General features: G+C 58.0%; 1 protein-coding gene across 2 annotated transcripts in view; it reads left to right on the top strand.

The window, feature by feature from the left end:
* Positions 1 to 2,144: 2,144 nt before the first annotated feature.
* SPSB1 (splA/ryanodine receptor domain and SOCS box containing 1) overlaps positions 2,145 to 27,841 on the top strand; it is a 67,205-nt gene continuing 41,508 nt past the window's right edge. Inside the window, exon 1 of one of the 2 annotated variants that reach the window (XM_047726184.1) lies at positions 2,145 to 2,324. The gene's annotated coding sequence lies outside the window, so the exon portion shown is untranslated. Of the gene's footprint in view, positions 2,325 to 22,042; positions 22,066 to 27,841 lie in introns of those variants that run through there. The other variant, XM_047726183.1, reaches the window with a different exon arrangement.

Raw genomic sequence — 27,841 nt, 5'->3', positions numbered from 1 at the left:
TCCCAGTCTACCCCAGTCGGTCTCGTCCAGAGTAAGAGGTAAAGCCTGGAGGAATCCCATGCAGGAGGCTGACCGCGGCATGCCCCTGGGACTACCGGGCCGCACCCCCAGCCCCAGAAGAGGACAGCACCGGGCAAGGGGCACACACTTCCTATATAGCCCAGCCCACCATGCTTACTCCTCCAAGGCAGAGATCCCAAGCACAGAGGTGGCTGTACTTTTTAGGAATTAGTCGACTCCGAGGTATACCAGTAACTTGGAAAGATACCCTTGCCATCCCGGATGTTTTCACCATTCTCCCACGTGCCATCGCATCCTGGGACAACTAACAGTTCTCACATTGCAAAGTGGCTGAAGGAAGTTCTGGGCTCTCTTTAAATCCCAACTGCACATGGGTTGTTGACAGTGGCTGCCCAACTGGGCAGCCTGGGGTCCTAGACAACTGGAATAAGGAGTTGTTGACTGAGCCACCAGAATGACCACTGAAGCTCATTCTGCCTGGAGAGAGAGAGAGAGAAAGAGAAAGAGTGCACAAGCAGAGGGAGCAGCAGAGGGAGAGGGAGAAGCTGGCTCTCTGCTGAGCAGGGAGCCTGAGATCATGACCTGAACCCTAGGCAGATGCCCAAGCGACTGAGCCACCCAGGAACCCCTGCCTTAGTCATTTTTTTTTAAAGATTTTATTTATTTGACAGAGAGAGAGAGATCACAAGTAGGCAGAGAGGCAGGCAGAGAGAGAGAGAGGGAAGGAAGCAGGCTCCCAGTCATTTTTAAATTAAAAACAAAACAGAACTGATTTTCAACATGGGGATGTGAGAAACTTGGAACCATAACAGGGTCCATTTGGGCTTGAGGCTCCGATCCAACAGGACCCTTGCACCAGGTAGGGCTCCTTCACTTTAGGAGTGTGACAACTGTCCTGCCCTATAGAGTTATGGTAAAGATGAAATAACAGGAAACCACATTAGGCGTCACAGCTCCAATAATGCTAACTCCCACCCCCTTCAGTGGACACCACACATGGGGTGGAGAAATACAGGGAGATTTTGCTTAAAACACTAATTTCTTTATTATTTCTTCATTTTTATTAGACTTTTTTTTTTTTTTTTAATTTATTTGAGAGAGAAAGAGAACATGAGTGGAGGGAGGGGCAGAAGGAGAGGGCGAAGCAGACTCCCCACTGAGCAGGGAGCCCCCATGCGGGCCTCCATCCCAGGATTCGGGGATCATGATGTGAGCTGAAGGCAGAGGCTTTAACGACTGAGCCACCCAGGCGTCCCAACGAAGACTTCTTTACTACGTGCCTGTTCTAGGGCTGCAGAGGAAAATTCCTTTGAGGAGCCAAGCAAGAGCCACAAGACGCTCTGTAAGCAGTCCTGGGGCTGGAGGACCTCCCAGGCACTCACTCACTCATTCATTCAACGAACATTCGTGGACGCCCCGTGCGCTGTATGCTCTGAGCTGAGGGGCCGGGGCCGGGCGGTCCGGGAGTTCAGAGAGCCGTCTCCCCGCTCCCCCGTCAGTCCCTGAGGGTATCAAAAGGGAAAGGCATGGGGGCGGGGGCAGGACGGAGAGTCCCTGGATTATCTTGCGGGCCAACAGCCTCCTCTCCTGTGCCTTCGAACTAAGGAACCGTAAACTTCTGGGAATTCCAGATGAGGCAAGCAAGGCCTTGCTCCCAAGGTTATTGAAACAAACCCCACCCTCCCAAGAGATTTTTAGAAAATTATTATTAGTAAGCCCCCTTCCCCCGCACGGCCGCGGCCCTCCGGGTGTCGCAACTGCGGCCTCTCGCCCGGCGGAGGCCGCCCGGCGTTTCCCAAAGACGCCTCAGGAGGGACCCAAGCTCCGGTGCCGTCCCGCGGGCCCCAGCGGCCTCCAGGTGGGGCGGCGGCGTGGGCGGAGGAGGGGCGGCCGAGGGAGCGCCCGGCGCAGGGGGACACCCCGCCACCCCGCGCCCCGCGGCCGCCCCTGGGGCGCACAGCACCCGCGCTCCGGAGCCTGAGCCGGAGCCGGAGTTGGAGCCGCGGCCCAGGGGGCGGGGCGGGGCGGGGCGAGAGGGCGGGGCGGGGCGGGGCGGGGCGGAGCATCTGGGCCCCGCCCCCGGCGCTCGCCGCTCCCCGCACTTTAAAGCCTTCGCCTGCTTTTTCTTTTTCGCACAGAAGTCGCGCTCGGGCCGCCCGCGCGCTCGCAGCAGGAACCAGGCTCCAGGCGCTGGCGCCGGGGCCGCGGGAGGAGGCGAGTGCGCTCCCTGCGGCGGGCACGGCCCGGGCGCCCCGGCCTCCTCGGCCCCGGAGAGCGGCGGCGGCGGCGGCCTCCCTGGCGCGGTAGGCAGCGCGGGGCACCGGCACCGGGCGGGCGGGGGTCCGGGCGGGGATCGCGGCGCTCGGGGGCCGAGTGGTGGGCGCGGGGGACCTGGTGGGTGAGGGTCCCGCTGGGGACCGGCTGGGGGCCGCGGGGAGCCCTTCTCTCGCCACAGGTCCCGGCCGAGGGGAGCGAGGGCGCCGCCCAGCGCCTCTGCGGCTGCGGGCGCCTGCGGGTCGCGGGGGCCCGGGGTCCCACCTGCGAGGGCGAGTCAGGGAGGGGGTCCCGGCGGCCGCGACCACCGTCGCGCCCGGGGTTGAGCTTCGGCCGCTGCAGACCCGGGGAGGGGACCCTGGGCGCGCAGCGGCGCCCACCGACGTCCAGGTGCCCTGGCGCCCCCCGGCCTCGGAGTTCACGGCTGTCCCTGCGGCCGAGCCGGGGGCGCTGACCCGCCCCTCCCACACGGGGGCAGCGCGACCCCTCTCGGCGAAGTTAGTTTCGCTTTTCCCGCCATTTGGGACCCGGATCTGCCGCGCGGCCGTACTGGCCCCCTCGGGGCTCCCCCGCCCTGCTCGCCGCGCCTCCCCCGGGGAGCCCGCCGGGGCGACACCCCGGGCGGCGCCTCCCCTCTCCGCCGTCCCAGAGCCGCCGCAGCTTCTCCCGGCAACCAGGGGGGAGCCGAGTGTTGTGTCAGCAGATCGATTGAAACAGAGAAACCACAGCAGCCTGGGTCGGTCGGTGGCACCGCGGCATCCGTCAGCGCGCGGCTGGGGTGCGTGGGGACTGGGTAACTGTCCTGCTTCAGTTCAAGGCAGAGGCTCCTGGAATGCTCACTGGCCCCTGGCGTGGTGGGTTGCCCAGCGGGGAGACTGCAAGTGAGTGTGTGAGTGTGCATCTGTGTGTGTGTGCGAGGTCTGGTGACCCTGTGTCTGTGTGTCTCTGAGCCTGCCTGTGTGGGTGTGTCTGAGCCAGTCGAAGTGGTGTGTCTGCGTGTGTGTCTGTGTGAGATTAAGTGTGCATGTAGTGTGTGTTTGTGTGTCTCTGAGCGTTTCTGTGTGTCTGTGGGCACGAGTGAGTGTGTGCCTGGGGTGAGTGTGTGTGTGTATGCATGTGTGCCATCGATGGTAACCCAGCAGTGGGGCTGCTGGTGACCAGAGCTGCTTAGCTTGACTTTCCTTGCTTGGTTCTTTCTTTCTTTCTTTCTTTCTTTTTAAATTTTATTTATTTGTTTGACAGAGAGAGAGAGATCACAAGTAGGCAGAGAGGCAGGCAGAGAGAGAGGAGGAAGCAGGCTCCCTGCTGAGCAGAGAGCCTGATGTGGGGCTCGATCTCAGGATCCTGAGATCATGACCTGAGCTGAAGGCAGAGGCTTAACCCACTGAGCCACCCAGGTGCCCCTGCTTGGTTCTTTCTTGTAAGTGAGCCGTGCAGACCTGTCGCCCCACTGGTGTTGGCTGAGGAGAACACAGGCTCCTTCTCCTTCCCTCTCTTTTTCTCTGAAAATGAACCAGGCGGTTTGGGGGTGAGTTGGCAGGGGCTGCTTCCTGAGTGAGTAATATTTAATTAAACACTCTAGCCGGTAGCATCAGAAACTGGTCATGAGCTGAGTTTTAACAGGTGGTGGTGGTGGTGGTGGAAAGTGCCGTCCCCGGGGACTGCAGTTCATTGTCCTTGGCAGAATTCTCTCCTGGGGTAGGACAGCTGGGGAGGGCGCCCAGAACCTCATTCCTGGCTTTTGGGTGCGAGGACAGCAAACATCCCTTCTCGGCCCTATACCTTTTTGATACTTCCCCTCTGGGTGGTGGAAAGTGCTAGATGAAGGGGCAGAGACTGGCTTCCCTCTGCTGAGGCATCCATCCCGGAGCTAGGGAAGCCCTGTTTTACTTACAGGGCATCGACGTCGGCCAAGCTTTCCCTCCCGGCAGAGGCCCAGAGAGGGTGGCTGACTTGCACGCACTGCAGAGCCGGGGCCATGGACGGTCTCCGGAGCCCCAGGTGCTGCCCCACATTACTGCCTCTGGTGCTGAGGTCATGGGCCAGGCACCTCACGTCTCCGCAGCTATAAGGTGATGGACTGGATTAGATCATTTTAAGCATTTCTTGTTCTCTTACTGCTTTTTCTTCTGCACAGAGTGCTTTACGCAGGAAAGAGGGAGAAAGAGAGCGGTTTGCAGGTGGGGAGGTGCGGAGTGGCCCAATGCAATAATTTTACCAATCCTTTCTTTCCCAGCCTGGCTACCACCAGGGAAGTAGAAAGAATCAACCACAGTGGTTCTGACAATTATGAGCCAAGCGGGGGCTGACCTGGCTTCAGGGAGATCAGGACTGTGGGGAGATCGTGGGTTCTGGGGGTTGCACGGCTCTTAGGAAGGAGTGGTCCCGCCGGGGGGCCCTGGGTGATGTCACTGTGTTGCTGGGCGAGGCTGCCTTCCTTGGGCTGCTCCAGCAAGACTGAAACCGCCCTCCAGTGGGCTCCTGGGGCCGCCTCCTGAAACACTTCGGGCCTCTGGGCAATCAGCGTAGAGGCTTTGTTTCTCCTCTGGAGCCTGGGAACAGGACTCGGCTAGCTGGCAAAGGCCAGGTCTGCCCCTCCTCACTAGGGACCGTGGAGACTGTGCTCCCCTGGCTGGGTCTGGTCCCCTTCTTGGACTTTCCCCTTCCTGGGATGAGCAGAGTCTTGCCTACCAATGCGTTTTCACATTTAGCAAACCTCTGATGCTACAACGTTGAGAGTTTTGTCCAGGAATTTCACACCGGTTCTTTTCAAGAAAGAGGCTGTGACTCGTGGCCATAATCAGTTTATTTATTTTTTGGTGCCTGAGGAGTTTGGGAACAAGGATCTTCATCACACAGAGGCCCAGGGCGGGTGTCGGTGTGCCTCTGCTGGAGTGAGTCCCTCCTAATCTAAAAGTCCAGCTCTTGGTCAAGTGCAGGGCGTGTCCTGCCACGTGCTTTCCAGGCCTGCCATTGTGGGATGATGAAGGTGGCGATGATGGTGGTGTGATAGTAGGAAACAGTTTTATAGCCCATGCTAGTGCCGGGCTCTGACCTGAGTCCTTGACACATTAACCCTCGTACTTTTCCTAAGAACCCGGGGCAGCGAGCAGGTTCTCCTTCTATCCACCTCGTCCTGGGGTTGGAACGGCCGGCCACACGACTTGGCCAACATCTTGCTGCTACCGTGTAGTGGAGCAAAACCCTACCCCTGACTTTGGTGCTCAAGCGGTCTTAATCAGGACAAGGTGCTTCCCTTAATCAGTACAGGTGACCTTCTCTTCAAGAAGCATGTGCGGACTTTTCTTTAATGAAAAACGTTTATTATTATGGAAAATTGCAAATATATAGCAGAGCTGGGGGAAGGGTGTAAGGTTCCCCCAGCAGCTTCAAGTGTCGATGTGTACACACGCCCCCACACTCACACACCTCCGTGTACACCCACACACGTGTCCATGCACCCACACACGGACTCTTCGGAAGCAAGCCTCAGCCGTGGTATCAGTCTGTGAGTGCTCGCTAAGCATTCAAGCAAGATCTCAAGCCTGGAAGAGGTAGACTGACCCCCGGGGGACAGGTGGGGGTAAGCACACTCTGCCTGGCTTGGACTTGAGGGTCCTTCCTGGCTGTGGCGAGGGGAGGATAGCTCATTGGGACACCCCCCCCCCCACCAGAGTTTTCGGGAAGCTTCTTATTTCGTGTTTTAAAAGCCCCATTCATTGCTCAGCATTACGAATAAATGAGTCTATTGGTCTTGAGACAGCCCACAAAAACAACAGACCTTGGCTCCCCGTGGGCCTCCCTTGGAGATGGGGAGAGGGACCTGAAAGGCACAGCCCTGCCTCACACCCCCATCGAGGCTGGGCCTTGGGTGGGAATGGGCATCTGAGATAGGGGCTGGGCTGCAGGGGATGTGTAAGTGGTGCATTAACAAGCGTGACCCCTGACCCAAGCTTAGACCCAAGTTTAACCGTCTTGATTGAAGTCCCCACCGTGCGGCTAGCTGATGGAGGAGTGCACAGGTGCCTCCCACCCTGGGGAGGCGGTGGGTGATTTAGGCCCAAGACTCAGGGCATGGGGGACGTAAATGCCACGGGGTGGGGGCTCTGGGGTCTAGCTGGTGACAGGGTCCTGACAATGGCCACAGCTGCAAACAGCCTGTGCCAGAGAGGCTGCCTGTGGCCAAACAGCTTCTGGCTCTGCTTTCAGGCCCATGATTACCAAACCGTGTCCCTGCGTCCCTGCATCTGTTTCCCGTTGGTTGGGACGGAGGGTGGCGGTGTTTTCAAGATGGGTAACTATTTGGACACGGGGTGTGAAGACGTGTGAAGACCTGCAGATGTCCGGGAGCCTCCGGGCCAGTTGAGGGTCAGTCTGGATTGTGACCCTAGAGAGAGGGCTGGGGGCCAGGCTCGTGGAGCCGCCTTGAGCCTCTCCCAGGTAGAAATGGTCTGTGGATGTGTCCAGATGGCAGCTAGGCCTGGGGCTCTAGAGAGAAGCCTGGGCTGGAGACAGAGACTGTGGAACCTTCTTTCCAAGGGGGGTTAGCTGAGGGGCCTCTGGCATGTGAGGTGGCATGCCCGGGAGTAGAACCCTTGTTCTGGCCTTTTCCTCTAGAACTGGGGGAGACCCTCGTACCTTAGGCCGTGTGCTCCTCCTTGTTCCGAGACCGAGGGTGTGTGTAGGATCCCCACAGTGGGTGCCCAGCTGCCCGAGGGCCCTCTGGGACGGTCCCTCTGGGGTCAGGGGTTTCATACCTAAATCTCATTCTATGGTAAAATGCACGTGACCTCACACTTCCCGTCATAGCACCACTCAGTGCCCTGTTGGCTGAAGTACACTCGTGACATGTGGCCTTCACGATGTCCGTCTCCCCAACTCTTTCCAGCTGGTGAAAACTCCACTGTACGGAGTTACCACATTCATCTGTGGAGGAACACGGCCTCTCTGTTTATGGCACTTCCTGAGAGCACTGGCTCCCGGGAGGGGCCTCATGGGCCTTTGGGGTGGGGTGGGGGAGGGAGAGTGCGGGTCCAGGGGGCCCTGATACCTGCCCCTCCTGGATACAACCGGCCCAGCCCCACAGGCTGCTGCCTCCTCCTGCTGGTCAGACACAAGGCGAGGCTGCCTGTGGGAGCTCGCAGGACTGGGGAGCCTAGGGTGTGTGGGGGGCGTGGGGAGCCCCAGGGCTCTGGCTCCCCTTGGTCACAGCCCCCAGAGCTGCCCTCAGGGCAAGAGGAGGGCAGCTCCTTCAGCCACTGCCTGCCGTCCTGCCTCCCACTCCCAGCTCAGTACAACTGGTCTCTACTTCCTCACTTCCCTGGCACTTCTAGATCTTTCCAGGAGATCTTGGATGTCACTGTCCCAACTGCTGCTCCTCACTGACCCTGCTGCTTTGGTGCCATCACCCCTCCTTCCTGCTTAGAGAATACTCTGCACCAGTTGCCGGGGTCCTTCCCTCCCAGCACCGCCATCTCTCTCCTGCTCCCCACCTCCCCAGCGCCCGTCCCTGTCCTTAGAGCTCTCCCACATACCCGCCTCCTGATGTCCCTGGTAGCCTCCATCCCCTGTATCTATGTCTCGCTGACCCTCCAAACTTGCCCTCCTGCCCCCACCCTGCCTCATTCCCATGCTCACCAGCCCAGCACATTCCTACCTCGATGCTATGCAAACTCGTCTCACTTAATTTTAAAAACCTGGTTTCCACATGTCTCCTTCCTCCCTGGCCTACTGGCTCATGTGGCGTTCCTGCAGCAGGCAGCGGGGCCTCCAGCTTCCACCCAGAAACCCAAGCCAGACACACACTCCCCTGCACAAGACACCACAGGGAGGCTGACCAGTGCCCCGCTGGACTGGGGGATGGGGGGCGGGCAGGGCCAGGCCATGTGAGTCTCACTCATCCCTCTGTCCCCAGTGCTCAGCACACACAGTATGCTCCCAGTTTTGGACGGATAGATGCGGGCACGGCTGGTAGTGCTTCTGGGCAGGGGGCTTGGAGAGACCTGAATCTGGGCTCAGGGGTGGCGCCAGCCCTTGCCGTCCAGGTAGCCCAGAACCGGGCTTTCCCTCAGAGCCTCTGCCGCTCTGATCATGCAGGGTGACAGCCCCTTTGTGGGGCAGCCGTGAGGTCTTAGGGAGGTGACGCGCTCCAGCACTGGCCACAGTGCCTAATCCCGACATGCTGGTGGGTGGTGGCATCGCCCCCCCACAGACCCACCTATCTGAGAACCCGTGTGCCAAGTTTACAATTTGAAGACCAGAACTCCCCCCCGTTCAAAACAAGCCTCCTCTCCTGAGTATTTTTGGACTGCTCGTCATTTATTCTTCCATTCACACATTTATTGAGCACCTACAGTATGCAGCCAGTCTGCAGGGCTGAGGATACAAAGGATGGAGGGGAGGGGTGTCGCTCTTAGAGACCTCTTCATCTAGTGAGTGAGACCAGCCAGACTCTGGTGATGACCTTCCCAGGGTGTGCTGGAGAGGCTGACTGGGGGTTGGGGGGTTGGTGGGCATTCCAGGTGGAAGGGCGGTGGGTGTGGGAGGTGAGCATGGCCTGGTGTGTGGCCGGGTGGGGGCTGAGCGAGAACAGAGGGGCAAGAGGACACTGGGAGGGGGCCTGTGGGGAGAGGGGCCGAGGCACAGGATGCTCTGGGAGGGTGAGCTCTGATGTGGGTTCCTCAAGGCAGTGGCTGAGGGGCGACTCTGGGGTGACCACATGTTTGGCTCCATCGTCTTTACCCTCTTGGCCATGGGTTCCTACAGCGGGATAGCCTCCTCGTGGTGGACGCAGCTTCCTGTGCTAGTTTGCCCAGCACGTGTTCCCCATAAGTAGCCAGGTTTCGACCAGGGAGAACATTCTGGGCACTGCAGAGCTGGAGGGGGTTGCTGGGAAGAACTCATTTTCCTGTGGGAGGCCCCTCGCCCTCCAGCCCAGAGAGGGGAGGTGGAGATGGATGGAGTATTGGGGACCTGGGGGAAGGATGATGGACCGGGGCCCTGGAAAGGCGGACTGGATGGTTTGGACGTAATGGAGGACAAAGGGCACGTGCGGAGCTCAGGTGGAGAAGAGGCAGCTTTGAAGGGCCAGTTGCAGAAATTCAGGCTGGGATCCCAGTGACAGCGGTGACCACCTGGAGGCTGGAGGGTCCCAGTCAGTCTTCATATTGTCGGTGAGGTCCAGAGGGCAGTGCTGCCCCATTTTACAGACGAGAAGACAGAGGCTTGGAAGGGGAGGCCAGAAGGGGAGGAGCAGGGAGCCCGGCCCTGTGGTCTGGCTCCCAGGTCTGCACCCGCACCCACCACACTCTGCCACCAAGAAGGGGAGCAGCGGCAGCGGGTGGCTTGAGAGGCTAGACCAGCCGTCGGTGCGGCCCGTACCCTGGACGCGAGGAGTTACTGAGAGTCAGAGGGGGCCCCGGTTTGTGGGGATACGACGGTACCCCCAGCAGAAATGGGATCGGTGGCTCCGTGGAGAGGCCTCTTAACACGCTCTGTGCCACTGACTCCTTTTTTTTTTTTTTTTAATTGAGGTGAATTCCATATTCCCTACAATAGTCCATTCTGAAGTGAACAGTGTAGTTGCGTCTAGAACATTCACAATCTGTGCGGCCGCCTCTGCCTGCTTCCCAGCATGATCGTCCCTCAGACGGAAACCTGGGACCCGCTAGCGGTCACTGCGCCTGCCCCCTCCCCCAGCCCCTGGCAGCCACGGGTCTGCCGTCTGTCTCTATGGATTTGCCTATTCCGGACATTTCCTATAAATGGAACCATCCGCTCTGGGACCTTTTGTGTCTGGCTTCTGGCTAATTACGTTGGGCATGGAAGATTGCAGTGTTTCCTGAATAGAAGCTGGGTTTCCCTTCCTGGCTCGCTTGGGGGCCACTGGGAGGTGGGGACAGCTCCATTCAGACGGCTGGTCTGAAACACTCGCCTAGAGCCGTGTAAACACCTGCTTCCCTCTCCGTATCCATACCCGCCCAAGACCCAGCCGCTGTCCTGCTGACGGCCGTCTTTTTCATTGTTTTAAACTTTTTTCCAGTGATCTTTTTAAAACACCTGATGGGGGACGCCTGGGTGGCTCAGTTGGTTAAGCGGCTGCCTTCGGCTCAGGTCATGATCCCAGCGTCCTGGGATCGAATCCCACATCAGGCTCCTTGCTCGGCGGGGAGCCTGCTTTTCCCTCTGCCTCTGCTGCCATTCTGTCTGCCTGTGCTCGCTCTCTCTCCCTCTCTCTCTGACAAATAAAATCTTTAAATAAACAAACAAACAAACAAATAAGTAAATAAATAAAACACCTGATGAGGGCCACTCCCTTCTTGAAGCCTGTCAACAGCAATGCTAATCTTAGGGAAAATTCTCATTCCCAAACCTGTGACATGGCCTCAGACGTGGCATGACCTCGTCTCAGGTCCGCTTAGTGCCACCACCCCCCTACCTGGAGCAGCAATGCCCCATGTGTCCCCATATGTCCCCCGTGTCCCCCCCAGGACCGGCTCTGGGGATGGGGGTCAGTAACTCATGGAGCTTCTTTTTTTTTTTTTTTTTTTTTAAAGATTTTATTTATTTATTTGACAGAGAGAGATCACAAGTAGACGGAGAGGCAGGCAGAGAGAGAGAGAGAGGGAAGCAGGCTTCCTGCTGAGCAGAGAGCCCGATGTGGGACTCGATCCCAGGACCCTGAGATCATGACCTGAGCCGAAGGCAGCGGCTTAACCCACTGAGCCACCCAGGCGCCCCCTCATGGAGCTTCTTGCTCTGTGTCCACCCTTGCCTGGGTCAGTGGCACCCCAGCCATGGGTCCTGGCTCAGGGCTCCCTGCAGAGTCACGGTGCCATCATCATGGATGGGGTGGGGGACAGTTTGTAGAGGCATCACTGCTGGGTTGCCCCCCAGCACGGGAGAAGACCCGACCTGTCACACCTCAGGGCGTGTTGGCTCTTTCGTTGTTGGAGCCCTTGACAACTTTTCCTCCGCTGTTTCTAGCCCATTCTCTGGCTATCGTTTCCGTGAGGCTGTCTCTACTCCTGTGTGCTCTGAGTTGGATTCTTTCAGAAATAGCATGGACCGTGATGGGACGCCTGCTGGGTGTGAGGCACTGTGCGTGCTGTTGTCGATGGGTTTCAAAAAAGGGGGGGTCGACCCCCTTCCCCGAGGAAGTGAGCCTCAGAGACCTTTCCCGAGTCACTAGAGGGGACACGGCCACGTGGATGATGGAAGGCTGGCCTGATTCCACACACCGGGCTCATTTAGCCCTTCTTAGCACCAGGCCTGACGCTGGAGGCGTGCAAACCTGCCTGAGGCCTCGAGCGTCCATGTTGCAGCAGGTGGAGACGACAGGTGTAGGCAGGAAACACTAGCTCACTGTCAGGTGTGCTGGGAGGTCCCGGAGAGCCTCTGTGCTAGGCTGGGGAGCGGGGTCTCGTGTTGGGGGACGGGGAGGTAGAGTGACCCCAAGGAGAAGGAGGATCCTGGGAAGGCTGCTGGATAGCGGGGAGGCCTTGAATGCCAGGCCTAAGGGTGGATAGGAGGTATCCTTGCGTCCCTTCCCAGCCCCAGGCACCCCAAAAGCTAGGAGGCACCGATAAACTAGAAACGTTTGTCTCCACCCACCTCTGCCTCCTTCATGGAACACTCTGGCCTGGTCCTCTTAGTCCAAATCAAGCCCCTGGTCCTTTTCCTGGATGCTCTGGGGGGCTCTCCCAGCAGACCACTAACCATCGATGATTTGGCTGGGGTTTTGACTGGGGTGGTGCTGCACCCATGACCTCAACCTCTCCTGGGATGAGAGCATGGGGGAGCTCCTGCACCCGCCGGAGCGGATTTCCCGCCCTTGGAAGGCCACACGGGCAACGGGCCACATTGGTGGGATCCGCGGGCTAGGTTGATCCCAGGGAGCCTCATGCGATCCTGGACATAAAACACGAGATTCGGAGGATGGCAGTTTTGGAGGCAGGATGAGGGGCCCTGTGCCACGTTCTTGGGGTCACCTACATGGACTTCTGGGGGACGAGCCCCTGGACAGATCCGGAAGATCTGGGAATCAGAAGACCTTTGCTTAATTACTTTGGAGTTGGGGGTAGGGGGAGACCTGTGAGGGTTTTTACTTGTCCGAGGGTCTTTGCAGCTTGGAGATTTCGAGAAGCTCTAATGAGAAAGCTTGCGTTTGTGAAGCTTGAAAGAATCATCTTAAGGGGCAACAGCAGTGTGGAATGTGTTTCATAATGCGTAAATCATCTATAAATGTCAGGGTGTCTTTGAACCAACTTTCATCATCTCTGGAGAAACGTGCTGTTCGAAAAGATACTGATGTCCCCCCTGCCCCTTCCAGTTCTATCTATTGGGCCAAATTTGAGCTGTTTTGTATTTTGTCTGTTTTGTCCCCCCTCCCCCCACCCCATACCCACCCATCCCCCAGGGTTCCAGCAAGCCTGTCTTCCTTACCACTGTGTCACACTTGGGGGTGTCTAGACAGCTCAGGATAAAGGCGTTTGTTTGTTTGTTTTAAATTCCCTCATCATTCGGCCAACATTCGCCGAATGCCTGAGCTGTCCAGGCTGTCGCAGTGCCTACGCCGAGGGAGAGGTCCAGACAGCACCGACCCAGGGGACCATGCACGGAGACGGGCTGCCCCCCTCCTTCAGGTGTTCTCACTGCCCCTGCTTTCTGCTGTCTGTGTTTACGTGCATTTTTTTAAATGGAAGATTTGGAACACATGCAGGGGGTCCTCATGAGCCCCACGTGTCCATGACCGAGTGCGACGTTACCACTGTCCCTGTGTCTCTTCACTGTGCACGAGACACCCATCTGTCCGGAAAGTGGCTGCTCAGGGAATAACAGCGAAGCCCCAGAAATGGCCAGACGGGACTCGGATGCCACATCACCTGGCCCTGGTTTCGTGCAGAGCCTTAGGCTTCCACCCCTGAGTGGGAAGATGGGTCACTTGAACCAGAGCAGTCTAACTCTGATCCTTTTTTTTTTTTTTTTTTTTTTGCGGGAATTGGGGGAGTAGGGTTCTATGCAACACTTAACTCTTGGGAGAAATTAAACTGCTGAAAATATGTTTGGGGGCCACTGTCCTAGAAGCAGACTAGGGGGTGGTCTTCTGTCTCCTCCTCCTGCCTCTGCCCTTCCCCCAAAACATTTTGGTGAACTGGCAGGAGTAGATTAAGGTCAATGTCGGGGCCAGGCAGGATGGTTCTGCCCTGACTTGCTGGGTATTGGGTGTGAGCTGTGGCTTGATCTGCCGTGTTTTGGATGTTAGGGATGTGACCCCTGTTTTCCTTCTGGAAATGGGTTTGGAGCCTCCATGGGGAACCAGATAAAAGAGCTGTATTCGGGCAAAGTAGAAAAATGGAGTTGGCTTTCTCTCCTTAGCCAGAGAATAAGCAATCACTGAGATACGGGGGCCATTGTGATGGCCAAGTTTTTGCCTTCGTGTCCTTGTTTCGCCTGAATTTTTAAAAAGACAAAGCAGGTGGACCCGACTTTTCTGGCTATTATAGTGGGATGCTGTCTCTTCGGGGCTCAGAGTGTATACAGCAGGAGCTAATCCAGGACTCTTACTGAGATCAAATTCACACGCCATACAGTTTACCCACTGTAAACGTCCACTCTGATGATTGCTAGTGACTGTGCAGTGGGGCAGCCAGCAGCATCAGCCCCGAATTCATGACTTCTCCCTACCCCAGCACGATCTGCAGGTGGGAGCCGGGAGTGGGGGGCGGGGGTTGCAGTTGCAGCTCTTTCGAGCACCTGTACCGGTAGAGGCAGTGTCGTCCTAAAGTTTCTCGGGTCAGCAGCTCACAGGCTGCACTCCTCGAGATCCAGCAGTCTCACACCTTGTCATCTCCCTGAGCGGCACAGTCCCGGAAAGCACCTGTTGAAGGCTGCCCGGGGAGGGTTTGGGGCTGTTCGGAGGTTATCAAGGGGAGGGGTGACCGGCGGTAGTGCGGGCCGATTGTCCAAAGCCGGACCCAAGCTGTGTGTGTGTTTCAGTGGACTGTGCACACTGACCATCTTTTCCTCCTGGGTTTAGACCCGTTTGCTCACTGTTACATTGAGCCGTCGCTGTGTGCCAGGAACCATGCTCGGCACTTCCCGTACAAGTTATGTACTGCTCCCGAGAGCCCTGTGAATGGAGTTGATTATGCCCATTTTACAGATGGGAAAACTGACCCAAAAGTAAAATACCTTGCCTGGGATCACACGGCCAAGAAGTCAGTCTGGGTGCAGCCCCTGTCTGTGCTCCGAATCACGCCCCCACGAGGCCTCTGAGTCTGTAGAAGCCCCTGACCTGGGATGGGAGGGGGTCAAAAGGCAGGAGTCATTGGGTCACCACACGGTGTTACATTATGTGATACGGGTGTGCCTGGAGCGCTCTGGGGGATGAGAGCTTTCTGGAGGAGAGAAGCCTTAGCCAGACAAAGGGGAGGGCCCAGGAGGGGTCCCCAGGGGGAAGAGGTGCCAGAGCACAGACCAGGTGAGAACACATTCCCCTTGGCCTGTCCCCTCTGTGTCTTGCTGGCCGGCCCTTAGCAGGTACTCAGATCCTGAATCTTGTGTTTTCCCCTTCAGGAGTGACCAAGACAACTTGAAAATGCCCTCAAATGTTGTCTTGACATTTCAGCATTTCTGCTGGGCTGTGACTAGATCGGCCGTGTCCACGGAATCCTACCTCCCCTGCCCCTCCAATAAACAAAACAAGCTAGCCAGCTCGGGGAGCGGTGGGGAGCGGTGGGGCGGGGCTTCTGGCTCTGCAAGCAGCCCTCCTAGGGGGCCTGCACCCCAGCACCTTGACCCCCACCGCCCACCTTCTGCACGCCCAGGGGGTTGAGATGCAGAGCGATGCCCTCTTTTGGTTCATAAGCAAAAGAAGAGGGAAGAAATTAGGGAAGTGAGGGCAGGACCCCCAACACTTGGTTCTGCTCATTGTCTATTAAATCCCATAAAGAATTTCAGAGCAGGGGCACCTGAGTGGCTCAGTGGGTTAAGCCTCTGCCTTTGGCTCAGGTCATGATCCCAGGGTTCTGGGATCACCCGCATCGGGCTCTCTGCTCAGCAGGGAGCCTGCTTCCTCTCCTCTCTCTGCCTGCCTCTCTGCCTGGTTGTGATCTCTCTCTCTCTCTCTCTCTCTCTCTCTGTCAAATACAAAAATACAATTTTAAAAAAGAAAAAAAAAAAAGAATTTCAGAACATTACTATCTCATCCCCGAGCTCCCCTTGGCCAGGCTGGAGCCGTGGTCTTCTTACATCGCCTTATTTTTCTCCAAGAAAAATCAGACCGCAGCATCAGACTTTAACTGCCTTCCCCAGGGACACTTCTTGTGGATATTTCTACTGACAAGTGGCTGAGGTCATGCTCCTACATAAAATTAGGGTTTTAAACTGGGTCACAAACTTAGATGCCCCCAGGGGCCGGGAAGGAGACTCAAACGAAGCATCAGCACCCGAGTCAGGTGGAAGGCTATAGGGATGGGGGAGGACTGTGGCAAAGCAGAGCATGTCTGTCCTCTGTCCAGGAGTGGCCTCTCCTACCCAGGGCAGTGGGGTCCAATGCACTGAAGTGTCCATTTCTCTGTCCCCCTAAGAGAAGCCAGGAATCCAGGCGTTTTTTTGTTTTTTAATGTAGGCAGAAAATGTAGTGGGTTTTTTGTTTTTTAAAGAAACAACACAGCATACAATGTCTGAGCCCTCCCTGTGCAGGTGAGGAGGACAAGGCCAAGGAGCCCAGTGGGTCACGGAGCTTCAGGGCTCAGGAATCTGGGAATGGACTTGTGGGCGCCTGGCCTGGCCCCTCTCCACCTCCCCGGGGCCGTCTCCTGGGTAAGGCAGCAGGGCTGGAAACCAAGTCAGCCAATTGCCCTGCAGCAAGGAGGACAGGACCCAGAGAGACAGAGCCCTGCAACAGTCCTCTGGCCACCATAGCTCTCAGCAAGACACCTACCTACTGCAGAGTCCCTGCCATGCTGCCTGTTGGCGGCCAGACCCAAAGCACCTCACCTAGATGGTCTCTGTGATCCGGCAGTGCTCCTGGTAAGTTCTGTTGCCCCCACTGCACAGACGAGGAAACTGAGACCCGCAGGGGTTCAACTGACTGGATGGGGTGGGAGCTGACTCCTGAGCCAGGGCTTCTCATCGCCGAGTTTCCCAAAGTGGGGGACGGGCACAGAGCAAGGGGTGCTTTTCACCCTTTTGGACCTGGTACGAGCAGACCCGCCCTCACGTTCGGCCGTGGCCGGGGCATCCCCTGCAGGACCTCGCCCCCCCCCCACTCTGGATGGGAACCTCGAGAGCCCGGGCGGCCCCACCTACTGCGGAACCCACTGCGCTGCTCACGAGCTTGCTGACTAATTCCCTTTGCAAACGGTTCAGTTTCACATGCTTGAGTTTCCAGTAACTACGTGGGTGGATTTGTTTCATTTAAGGGGAAAACAAAACAAAACAAAACATGGAGGGGGTTTTCTTTCCCAAGAAGAAGACTCGCCAATTATGGGTTTAGTGCGTGTGGCCCCGGGCGGCCCGGTGCGGTTCCGCTGCCCGCAGGGCCACTTGGCAGGCGGACTCTGAGGGAGAAATTGCTTAGTCATGTACAAGCGGGGGACCAGGTGCGGGCGGTCAGGGAGGTGCCTCGGCCCTGTGCTCTTCCCCACTCGGCCCTGCAGGCAGGGGAGGTGAGGGGCAGTGGTGCCAGGTGCGACAGCCGGCCTCGCCCACTTTGGGGCTCGCGGCATCCCCCAGGGGGAACTGGCCTGGGAAGGAGACGCTCCCCAGCTGGCCTGCCCCCAGCTTCAGGTGAGTTGGGGAGGATGCTGTGCCCAGGCACGTTAGAGGCGGTCCCCAGGGGACAAAGAGGGGTGGTGTGGGCGGGCGTGGGTGTGTCTTCCCTCAGAGGCTTGACCAGATAGTATCAGCCTGCTGATTTGGCATGGGCACCGGCCATGCGTTTGTGTCAGCCTTGGGCAGAATCCTGGGTGTGACCCCTTTAGCTGCTGGAAGGTGAGGGGATGAAGGTTACTGCAAAGGGGCTGATTGGTGAAGGGGATGCCTGGGGGTTCAGGGCAGTTGCTTTTCACCAAGAGATCAGGGATTGTTGGGGCATCTGGGAGCCCATATGCATTCCACAGGCCCAGGGCACCAATGCAGCCCTGTGTGAGGTCTCTGGGGCGTGGGTCTCTCCTCCGGAGGAAACCACCTTGGGAAGCCGTGTATAGTCTGGCTGTGGGAGCCGGAGCGGTTAGGAGCCTAGCTTGGGAATCAGGTGGAGGTGGCTGGAGTCCTGCTCTGGTACCTGCCCCTGTGATCTGGGCCTCAGTTTCCCTTCTGTGAAATGGGGATGTAAGAGTACCCCATGAATGGGTGCGTTGACTTGGGTGAACTTAGGTGCTATCCTTCCCATAACTGGGACTCAAGGCCCGAGGTGGCGCAGGGCCTTCCCTCCCATGTGCCTTCCTGCTCTGAGGGAACGTGTCTTGGAATTTATAATCTTTAGTCCTGGCCTTTGAGAACTTGCCTGGTGTGCTCTCTGGAAGGGAAGAGGGCAAATAGACAGTTAACTCTCCAACAATATCATCCTAGGCAGAGGGTCATAAAGGCAATAAGAGGTGAGAGGAATTCTGGAGGACTTAGTTGGGATTCAGAGTTTACGCTTAGCAGGCAAATCTAGGAGGGCTTCCTGGAGGAGGTGATGTTGACGCTGAACCTTAGGATGTGTAAGAACTGGAGAGAGAGAAGGACGAGAAGGAGGGAAAAGATCTGTCACTGGCGGAAGAGGCTGTCCATATGCCACTCCGCTAGGAGCACTGAGGGTACCCAGGGTGGCGTAAGAGCCTAATAAATATCCTCAAAATCAAGGACTCTGGGATTTTTAGTTTAGGTATCTGGGAACCTATTTTTGTAGTTTTATATGTTTTTATAGATGTGGAAACTGAGGCTCCCAGAGGCCAAGTAATGTTTCTGGGATTCAGGGTGGAAGCTGGAATCAACACTCATGGCCTTCCTAGGGTGAGGGCTGAGGGGTAGAGGGGCTGTCTGCGGCGGGGGCTGCACTTCCACAGGCTTCTTGAATGGGTGCTTCTCATTCTTCATCCGCGCTCCCTTCACCCCACATGTTGGCCAAAAGCCTCTGTGTGCCGGGCTCTGGCCTGGTTTGCCAAGCGGGGCATACAGACAGATACACGGACATGGGCCAAGACTGAAAGGGGAGTCCCACCTCTGTGTCCTTGCCTTCATTGGGTTTTTAAGCCCGTGCTATTCTGGAACTGCCCAGTACCCTGGGCCTGCCCTGGAGAGCCCGGGCTGGGTGAGATGGGGTGACTGGGCGTCCCCCAGGAGCCAGGGGAAGCGCGGTGGCCAGGCTCGGCCCCTGACAGCCAGGTGGGGACCACAGGAAGCCAGTGCACTCACTCCCTTTCCGGGCAGGTTGGGGAGACGTGGTGCGTGTTCTGGGAAGCTGCGGTGTGGGGAGAGAGGGATGGTGTTTCCTGTGGCCTGGCCGGGGAGGGGCTGTGGGCCAGGCCGTGGGCGGGTGAGGGGTGAAGGCTGGTGAGAGCACCGGGGCCACGGCTGCCCTGCAGAGCCATGGCTCTGCCACCCCCGCTCTGGTCCCTCCCCAGCTGCCCGGCCCGAGGCGTAGACAGCACCTCCAGGCTGCCGCAGGGGTGGGGGGACAGGCAGAAATGAGGGCAGCGTCCCACACCTGTGGCCCACGGGGCGGTCCTGCCACCTTCCTTTGTTCCTGAGCATGGCCCTTCCGGCTGCCGCACTCAAGGTCCCCGCGTCCTGGAGAGACCATGAGGATTGGACTCTGGCTTCTGACCTGGATCCCAGACCAGTCAGCCTTTTTGAGTCGCACGTTCCACTTCCGTAAGAGCTCACCTTGCGGAATCACCACAGGGGCTCCACGAGGATCGTGTCGGGGCTGCCCCGTGGCCGGTTGCCTGCTTCATTCAGAGTTGGTCCCCGGCCCGTGCAGCCGTCCGGCGGCTCGCGCGTTCAGTGCGGCTGGGGATGCAGCCACACCAGGCAGGCACCTGTCCCGGAGGGTTTGCTGTCCGTGGTGGGGACGGTCACTTGAGCTATAATTACAACACCGTGTGACCGGTGCAGGGAAAGCTAACAGGAGGGAACCCAGGAATGCAATCTGGGGAGGGTCGTCCTGTAGCAAGCCCTGAGGAGTAGGTAGGGACTGGAGAGGTGGGAGGGGGTGCCCCGGGGGAGGGGGTGGCGTGGGGAGCCCAGGAACAGCATGCGGGCTGCAGGTCTGTGTGGACCCAGCGGGCTGGCCAGAGAAGAGGTGGGCAGAGGCCGGGCCTCGTCGTTCACCTTGCCTGTGGGACATGCCCCTCTGCCCCCCACCCAGATCAGGGCTTCACCTCACATGCTACCCCCCATCTGGAGCCTTGAAGTACAAAGACAGAAGGAGAGGCCAGCAGGAGGGATGAAGACAGTCCCGGGGGCCCTCCTGCTCTGCCCCCTCCCTGGGACCCCCTGAACTGAGTTGAGGAGGAGGTGGGACCATCTTGGGTTAGAGGCTGGGTGAGGTTGCCTGGCCTCCAGGCCTCATGGGGAGTGGGGTGACGGGGCAGGGGGTAATTGGATTGGGGTGGCAGGGGGTGATGAATTTTGTGTGGCTTTGAGGTATGAGATCCTTCCAGACCCAGGTGTGGCTGGCGTGGTTTGAGGGGGGTGATGTGCATAGGGCCCCCTCTCAAAGAGAGGGGGACTTCAAAATACTGTCCAGCCTGGTGGTTAGAGACAGGTTAGCCCATTTGGAGAGAGCTCCAAAGTCCATACCCACTGGTCCTGCGGCTGCTTGAACTGCTGGCCTTGGGTGGGAAGCCTGTCCCCAAGCCTCCAGCCCCAGACTTCCTGGGAGGATCCTGGCTAGGTCTGGCCCTGGGTTGGCCACCTGCCTGCCTATTCCTGGGGTCAGAGGCAGGATACTCTCCTTTTCCAAAAGGTGAAGGGGAATCTGTGCTCTCAGTTCCCACTGGGTCAAGTGGCACGCAGATACTGCTCAGGACAGGGCCAGAGCCTCCTGCCAGGGATCCCAGATGTCTAGCTGGTGTCTCTTTCTCGCTCTTTCTGGGCGCTTCCTAACCCCCCCCCCCCTTGGTTTCTCTTTTCCTCCCTCTGAAATTTTCATAGCAGAAACTCCCTTCTGCAAATATTTACTGAGCACCAGCTACGTGCCAGCCATTGTTTCAGGCAGGGGGTCAGAGCAGAAACAAAACAGACCCGAGGGTGATAATTAACCTTCATTGTGTCTGGGGGAGAGCTGCCCTCTGTGTGTCGGGAGCATCTCTATCTTGTGGGTCTACCTGCAACACCTCCTCCCTCCCTCCCTTCCTCCTTCCCCCTGCTGGGCTTTAAGCCCCTCTCACTTGTCCTCCCCACTGTCCTTTACAGATGCGGTGTCCCTGTTCCCTGTTTAGCAGGTCTTGGAAGGCTCTAGAGAGCCAGGAAACCCCTTTGTATCTTATTGTCCCAGAGCACTCAATTGATGGGGCATCTTGTACCCACAGTGGACTTGCTCAGGGTTCCTGATTTATTCCTTGACACTCAAAGGAAGCCTGTACCCACCCCCTTTCTGCTCTGTATTTCAGGCAGTGGAGCAGGAGAAATGGTTCACATGGTGATAGGAGCTGGGGCCAGTCTCCCTGCTCAGTGCCTGTCCGTGGGGCTTGTGAGGAAGACAGGAGGCACCATGGGGTCTTGAGAGATGTGGTGGGAGTTGCTGAAACCCCTCAGGGCAGACCACTTGGTCCTAGCACTGTGGCTGGGACACTGTGAGGCTCAATGGGAACTTGTCGAATGAACCCCACTCCTGCTGATCTTGACCTTCCTTTTGAAGGTGCCCTGGTGGATGGGCTCTGTGTCTCTTTATTTCCTTGGTGGGGGGAGGAGGGTTTTCAATTATGTCACTGGCAGTTTTAAGGCCATACCTGCTCCTGTGGCTGTTGAGGTGGGATGGAATTATGGGATGTTCTGCTTCATGAAAGGTTGGTGTGACTGGGAGGGGTCACCCCCAAGGCTCCAGTGGAAGAACCTCTCTCCGTTTTTTAAACAAGCATCCTCGCCTCTGCTCCATTCACATCTTGGACTCCCCGAGTCTCTGACCCACTCCCTAGACTGGACAAGGGACACACTTTGGCTGAAAAAGCCATCAGTGTGTTTATAGGTGTTGGAGATAGTCCTGTCCCCCCTCAAAACTTCTCCTCCGACCCCACACCCCTACACCTGACAAAAGCCCTTAACCCTTTCTAGTTCAGTCTGCGGAGGCATCCCAGGCAGCGCGCCTGAAGCATTTGCATTCCTAGGACTTAGCCTGATGCTTTGAGTGTCAAGTTTCTGGGTTAGTGGTACAGGGAGCGGGAAGCCAGAGCTCTTTACAAAGAAAGCATGTGTGTGGTGGAATTCCAAATATCCTGGATGGCATGGGGTGGCCTCCAAGCCTCAGAGCGAATTCTTGGGGGGAGAGCAGACCCTGTGTGACCTTTGTATGCACACCCTGACCTTGGTACCTGCTGGGGAGATGTCTGGGCAGCTCCGAACACTTACTATTCAGCCAGATGTGGGTGAGAGTTCCGTTGGGGCTGCGTAGGCAGCGGCGAGGGAGGCAGACATAGCCGCTCAGTGCTGTACACGATCGCCTCTGAGACCCACGGAGAGAAAGGGTCACCATTTTTTTTTTTTTTTTAAATAAGCTGCCGAGGGTCACCGGACCGTGTCATGGACGCCAGGACCAGTCTGATTTCAGAGATGTGAACCGTGAGTCATCCTGAGTCATGAGAGGCAGAATGGGGGCATTGGACTGGCCAGAGGCACGGTCAAGTTCATGGGGGACGTTCGTTCAGCTGCGGGGGGTAACCCGGGTGGCAGGTCATGGGCAGAGTGGGGTAGGGGGCAGTGAGCAGCAGCAGCAAGGTCCAGGCTCTCTGGGCATGTTCGCAGCTGGGATCTGCAGCCTCCAGCCCAATCGGGGAGCAGCCCTGACGTGTCTGTTGTGCAGAAAGGCAGAGGCCATCCTGGGTAACGCGAACCTGGGACTAGCAATGGGCAAGGGCTTCCAGCACCTGCTCCCCTGAGCTCCCATCCTTTAGTAGTGACTCAAATCCCCAGGGCTTAGTCCCTGGGGCCAGAGCTCCTTCTTTGCCTTGGACCTGTCTCTGTGCCTTCCCTTTCAGGAGCACTTAGTACGAAGCCGGCACCGGGATGCATGTGTACCGGCCTCACCTAACACTGAAGCCACCTGTGGACACAGATACGGTTCTTGTCCTCATTTTGCAGATGGGGAAACAGAGGACCTGAACATCTCAGGTCTTTGCTGGGGAAGGGTCAGAGCTGGGAATTGAACCCATCTCTGATGTTCACTGGTTTTGGGGGGATTAGCGTTGGTCGTTCTCCCGTTCATAGGGCGACCTGACTAATGGTTGATTGAGAGCAAGTGTCTGTGAATACGGCCCAGAATGACGAGTGTTCCTCAAAGCTACGAGAGATGGTGTAATTCTTGGGGAGAGGTGTGTGTACGGACTCCTGGGCCAACATTCTGGGGATGCCAGGACCACCTCTGGTTCTACCAAGGCTGAAAATTGGCAGAATATTCCAGAAGGTCAGGAGAACCAGAGCAAGGTGGCAAGTTTTTGAGCTGATCAGCCCCACTCTGGCCACTCCGACGGTCAGCAGGGGTGGGGGTGCAGCTGTGGGGGCCCCTGGGATCGGGGGGAGTGCCGTGTTGGACCACCAGACACCTCCGCCCCCCCCACCCCAGCCTCCCTTTCCTTTGTCGTCTGGCTGTGTCAGACGTCTGGGCTTGCAGGGAGGTTCCTGAATGGGCCATGGAAAGAGGTCACTCCCTTCCCGTGCTGCTGGCACTGACCCACATGTGACCTTCCCCGTGGTGACAGTGTCTGGCTATCCCTCTTTGATGCTGTCCCTGGAGGGGCTGCGAATGTCTGGGGGCAAGGCGCTCCACCCCGCCCCACCTCTGCTCTGGCCTCCCAGGACCTCCGCACTCTGAGGCCCCTCCTCCCCTCAGCCACGCTGGGAAGGGGAAATCCACAGCCCTGACACTCTGAGCATCAGACTTTTCCTCTCCACGAAGCGCCCCGGCTGGGCTGGCGGCTCAGACTGTCTAGATGGAACAGACCAGTTCCTGCTGGGCTGGAGCCGAGGCGGATGGGCGGCCCCACCGGCCCCTCTCTGGCCCTGCAGCCCCTCTGCCTGGCGCTCAGCAGTGGACCTTCCTTCCGAAAAATCCCTGGGGTTTTTCCGTCTCTCCCCTGGCTGGCTGGGGGAGCTGTCCCTCAGGGCCTGCAGGTGGAGATCATGGTGAGTCTTGGGAGACGTTCCCGTGTAGCCTGGGTGCCAAGGCTGACCCCAAAGGTCCCCGGCTCCTCGTGTCCTGATGCCCAGAAGGCCGTGCTGGGCTGCATTGCCTCCTCACCTGGGCCTGGAGCTCTGTCTGCCATGGAGGGCTGAACTCGGGCTTAACTTTTAGTCTTGGAGTCCAGAAGTGCATGAAGCGGAGAATGGAGAACGTGAGACCCACCTCCCCTCGAGGAGCTGTTTTCTTCTCACAGTTGACTGCCCCTGTGTCTTTGGGCGCCTGGAGCCCCACTGGGCAGATTCTGGGGAAGTGGCCTTTGCAGATCCCTAGGGCTCCTCGGCCTCCAGGGAACCAGGCCCTGTCCTTGTCACTGACGCTCCTGCTGGGTGTCCGGAGGGGGGGGTGAGTCGTCAGGGTCCACTGTGATGCTCACAGGTGGGAGGGCCCTGCCGCTTGGGGCCTCGGAGCCACAGGCTATGTGCCTTTTCCCTTCTTTCCTCCCTATAGCCAGTGGAAAGTTCGGGGGGAACTTTTTCTGTAGGAAGGAGAACCAGGATACAGACCCCAAGGGGCGGGGGGTCACGTGCGGGCTCGATGCACATCAGCCATGGGGAGGGCACCTGAAATCCAGCTCCAGAACCCCTGCTCGGGGCACCCTGGTTACTGTGTTCAGGCACGGCTCCTGGGGGCTTTTTCTCTTTCTTCTTCCTACGCTTTTTAGGGTGTATCTTGTATGCATGCCAAAGTACGGGACCAAATCCCAGGGGATGAGCACTGCGTTCGTGCCTCTCTTAGCAAGCTGCGAGTTGATGAGTCAGATGCAGCTGGCACGGGCTCGGGTGGGCAAGCACTTGCGTCTTTTCACCATGTGGACCCACTGCGGGCACGGCGCCGGCACAGAGTGGGGCCGCACGTTTCCTCACGTCAGTGAATTGCCTCGCGATGAGCCGTGGTCACACCTGCCTCCCTCCTCTGGGGCAGTTCCACCACCACCCCGAGCTCGCCGCATAGTAGGTCCTCAGCGAGGTCTTGGTGGGGAACGTGGGTTGCGTCCGGTACTGTTGGCATGTCCCTTGACGTCCTCTGTGGTGTCTCTGGGCCCAGCCTTGGAAGGGTCCGCTTGGAAGGGCTTGGGTCCGGACACTCTGTCCCCGACAGGGAGGCCAGCCGGCTGGGGATGCAGCAGCGTCAAGACAAAGGCCTAGTTGTGCCCTCGGAGAAAACCCAAACCTGGTTTCCCTGTGGCTGAAGCTGCCAGTGCCCAGCCCTCCGTGTTCCCATAAAGGGAACTTTGTGTGTGGCTGCCGGCGGGGAGGAGGGGGTAGCCGGCGCCTCCCCGCACCCAGCCTCTCCCCGGGAGCGGGTGTGCCGCCTGGGAGCCGCCGCCCGCTGTGATGATAACTTCTGTGATCCCTGACCTCTCTGAGCCGACACTGGCCAGACGGTCGCATTTGGGACAATCAGTCTGTTCTCCGTGTCACGGGGCCAGCACTGTCGGATCCAGACCAGACACATTCTTTCTTGGAAACCCGAGTGGGGGCGGGTGGTAGGGACAAGGCTGGGGTGGGAGGTGCCCTGTGAGCGGGTCTGTGCCAGGCGGGCAGCGGGGGCTGTGGGAGTCCCATCTGGAAGCCCAGCTGCTGCCCCTGAATGGGGGGCTTGTGTGCACCCTTGAAGTTAGGACCCCAGGGCTCAGTGTGTGGCAGCTGACAGAGCCCTGCTTCTGCTCCCACTGCTGACTCGGGGTTTTCCACGAAAGGGCAGCCGGCACAGGCAGAGAGGAAAGGGGCCAAGACTGTCTCCTGCTGTCTGGGCTCGTCTGCCCTGCCCACTAGGGATGGTTTGGGCTGTTTAGGGGTGAGCTCTTGCCGTGTTTGGAGACCGGGTTCTCAAGGAATGAGGGGGCGGGAAGGCAAGTGGGGGCAGAAAGTCTGCAGATCCACTGGGGGAAGTTTCTAGAGCAGATAGGGGATAGAGAGGGGGGTGCCTGACTCTACCTTCCAGAAGCGGTCCATGCAGGTAGCATTTCCGTGGAGCTTGGCAGTGTGGAGGGTGGCACTGTGGAATGGAAGGAGCTACTCACTCATTCTACAGGTATTCATTGAGCACCTACTGTGTACCGGGACTGTTCCAGGCCCTGGAACGTAGAGGTAAACAAGATACCTGCCGTTATGAAGCAAGTGTTCTCAGTGGGGAGCAGGTCTTAAGCAGATAACCAAGAATATCATCAGAAAGTGCTGCGGGGAAGAGCTGAGTGGGGTCCAGGGATGGGAGTGCTGGGGGCGGAGAATGTTTGCCATTTAAAGTAGGGTAGCTGGGAAAGGCCTCTGTGATGAGGCGACCTTTGAGCAGACGTCTGGTGGAAGTGAGGGAATAGCCATCTGGGTATCCAGGGCCAGTGCACCTGGTACCATGCAGAGGGCGTGGGAAGTGCAAAGGTGGGGGCTTATTAGCATGTGCTGGGAACAGCCAGAAGGCCAGGGAGGCAGGACAGAGTGTGGAAGGGGAGAAGGGAGAGGGAGTGCACGGGGCTGGGCTGTGAGGGCCTATGGGCCACTGTGAGACACTACTCTTCAGTGAGTGGAACCACTGGAGAGTCTGGGCAGAGGAGACTGGTGTTGAGGCCCAGGAGGGGCCAGTGAGGTGGGGAAGATGGCTGGGGTCTGGATGCATGGAAGGTAGGCCTGATAGGGTTTGCTCCTGGACAGGCTCGGATTTCTGCCTTATCACTTGTATATACCACGTTGATGGATAAGGTGCGCTGCTCTGAGGCAGGGTTTTTCCTTCCTCCTTCAGCAAACATTTATTTGGTGCCTGCTGTGTGCCAAGCTCTGGGCTGGGTACTAGAGCAGCCTGGTGCCTGCTTCAAAGAGGGGGAGCCAGGAAAGAAAACCAGCCACAGTGTCTCTCGCTGGAGTGAGCCGACCAAGGGGCAGGGCTCGGGTGCTCAGCACATGTTCGAGAAACCAGTTAATGAATGTAAACAATGCACAGGTGCTGAGAGGCACAGAGTAGGGGCATCTACGTGACATGGGGAGGAGGTCAGAAGGCTTTCCAGAGGGAACGTGTCTATTCAAAGTCTCCGTGAAAAGAAGTCTGGTAACTCTAGGATGCTTGGGTGGAAGAAACAGTATGAGCAAAAAAGTAGTCTTCAAAAAGCATGTCTTGTGAATCAATTTGGACTTTCCCATTTGCAAAGGACAAACAACCCAGTACAAATAGCCTTAAGCAAAAAGAAGCTGGTTTGCTGAACTGGATGAAGCCACTAAAAAGTCAAGCGGTTTCAGGCATGGCTGGATCCAGGGGCTCAAACCTCAGCATCAGTTAGTGCCTCTCAGTCTTTAAGCACTTGCCTTCTTTGTTTTTGGCCTTGTTCTCAGAAGGTATTTAAGCCAAGGTCCCAGGACTGGTTCTGAGTAGTCTCACTGTCACAGGGATGGGTGATGCCCTGATACAGTCTCCCAAGCCCGGGTGCCCACCCCTAGAGCCTGGGGGAGAGCAGTACCTATCCCGGCCCAGGGCCGGGGAGGGGGAGCCCTGCTTGACAGAATCGAGCTGCATCACCAGAACGTGAAGACCCCCACCCCAACTTGTTAGGGACCCCGTGCCTGTTTTCAGTGGGTGGTTATTTGTGTCTGGTGGGCAAGGCTGGTGGCAGGGAAGGATTGGAAAGGAGCCCAGAGAGGTAGTCAGAACCAGGGCATGTGAGAGTTTGACCATTGTTTCTGAGGTGGCCCTGTGCCTGGTACATCGTGCCTGCTCAGCGAACTTAGCTGCAATGACCTGTTTCATGGGCGCCTCCAGATGGTTCCAAGCAGGGAAGCGGCACGGTGAGATGAGTGCATGAAGGGGCACTGTGCAGGGCCTGGGCCTGGTGACCGCCTGGGAGGACTCGAGCTGTCAGGACCTCGGGGGCAGGCTCCGCGCACGGCCAGGGGCGGGGCAGGCCCGTCTTGCTCCCACCTCCTCGGTGGTGGACCCTCGTGCTGGCTGTCATGCTCCTGTCCCTCAGAGGCCAGCTAGACCCATTCGGGTGGCAGACTTGAAGCCTGGCATCCTCATCCTCGCGGCCCTCGTCTCACTGGGGAGCCGTGGCCTCCACATCCCTCTTCGCCACAGGCTGATGCTTGTGGCGGTTGAGCAGGTGTGTTTCTCGAAAAGCAGCCTGTTGTCCTGTGAGGCCGGACCCCCTTTTCCCTTTGGCAGCCCTGCTTCCTG

This window comes from Lutra lutra, chromosome 4 (assembly GCF_902655055.1).
Source record: "Lutra lutra chromosome 4, mLutLut1.2, whole genome shotgun sequence".
In the NCBI taxonomy this organism is placed as follows: domain Eukaryota; kingdom Metazoa; phylum Chordata; class Mammalia; order Carnivora; family Mustelidae; genus Lutra; species Lutra lutra.
The sequence above is the reverse complement of the archived record's forward strand: the minus strand, read 5'-3'. Positions and strand labels throughout refer to the sequence as shown.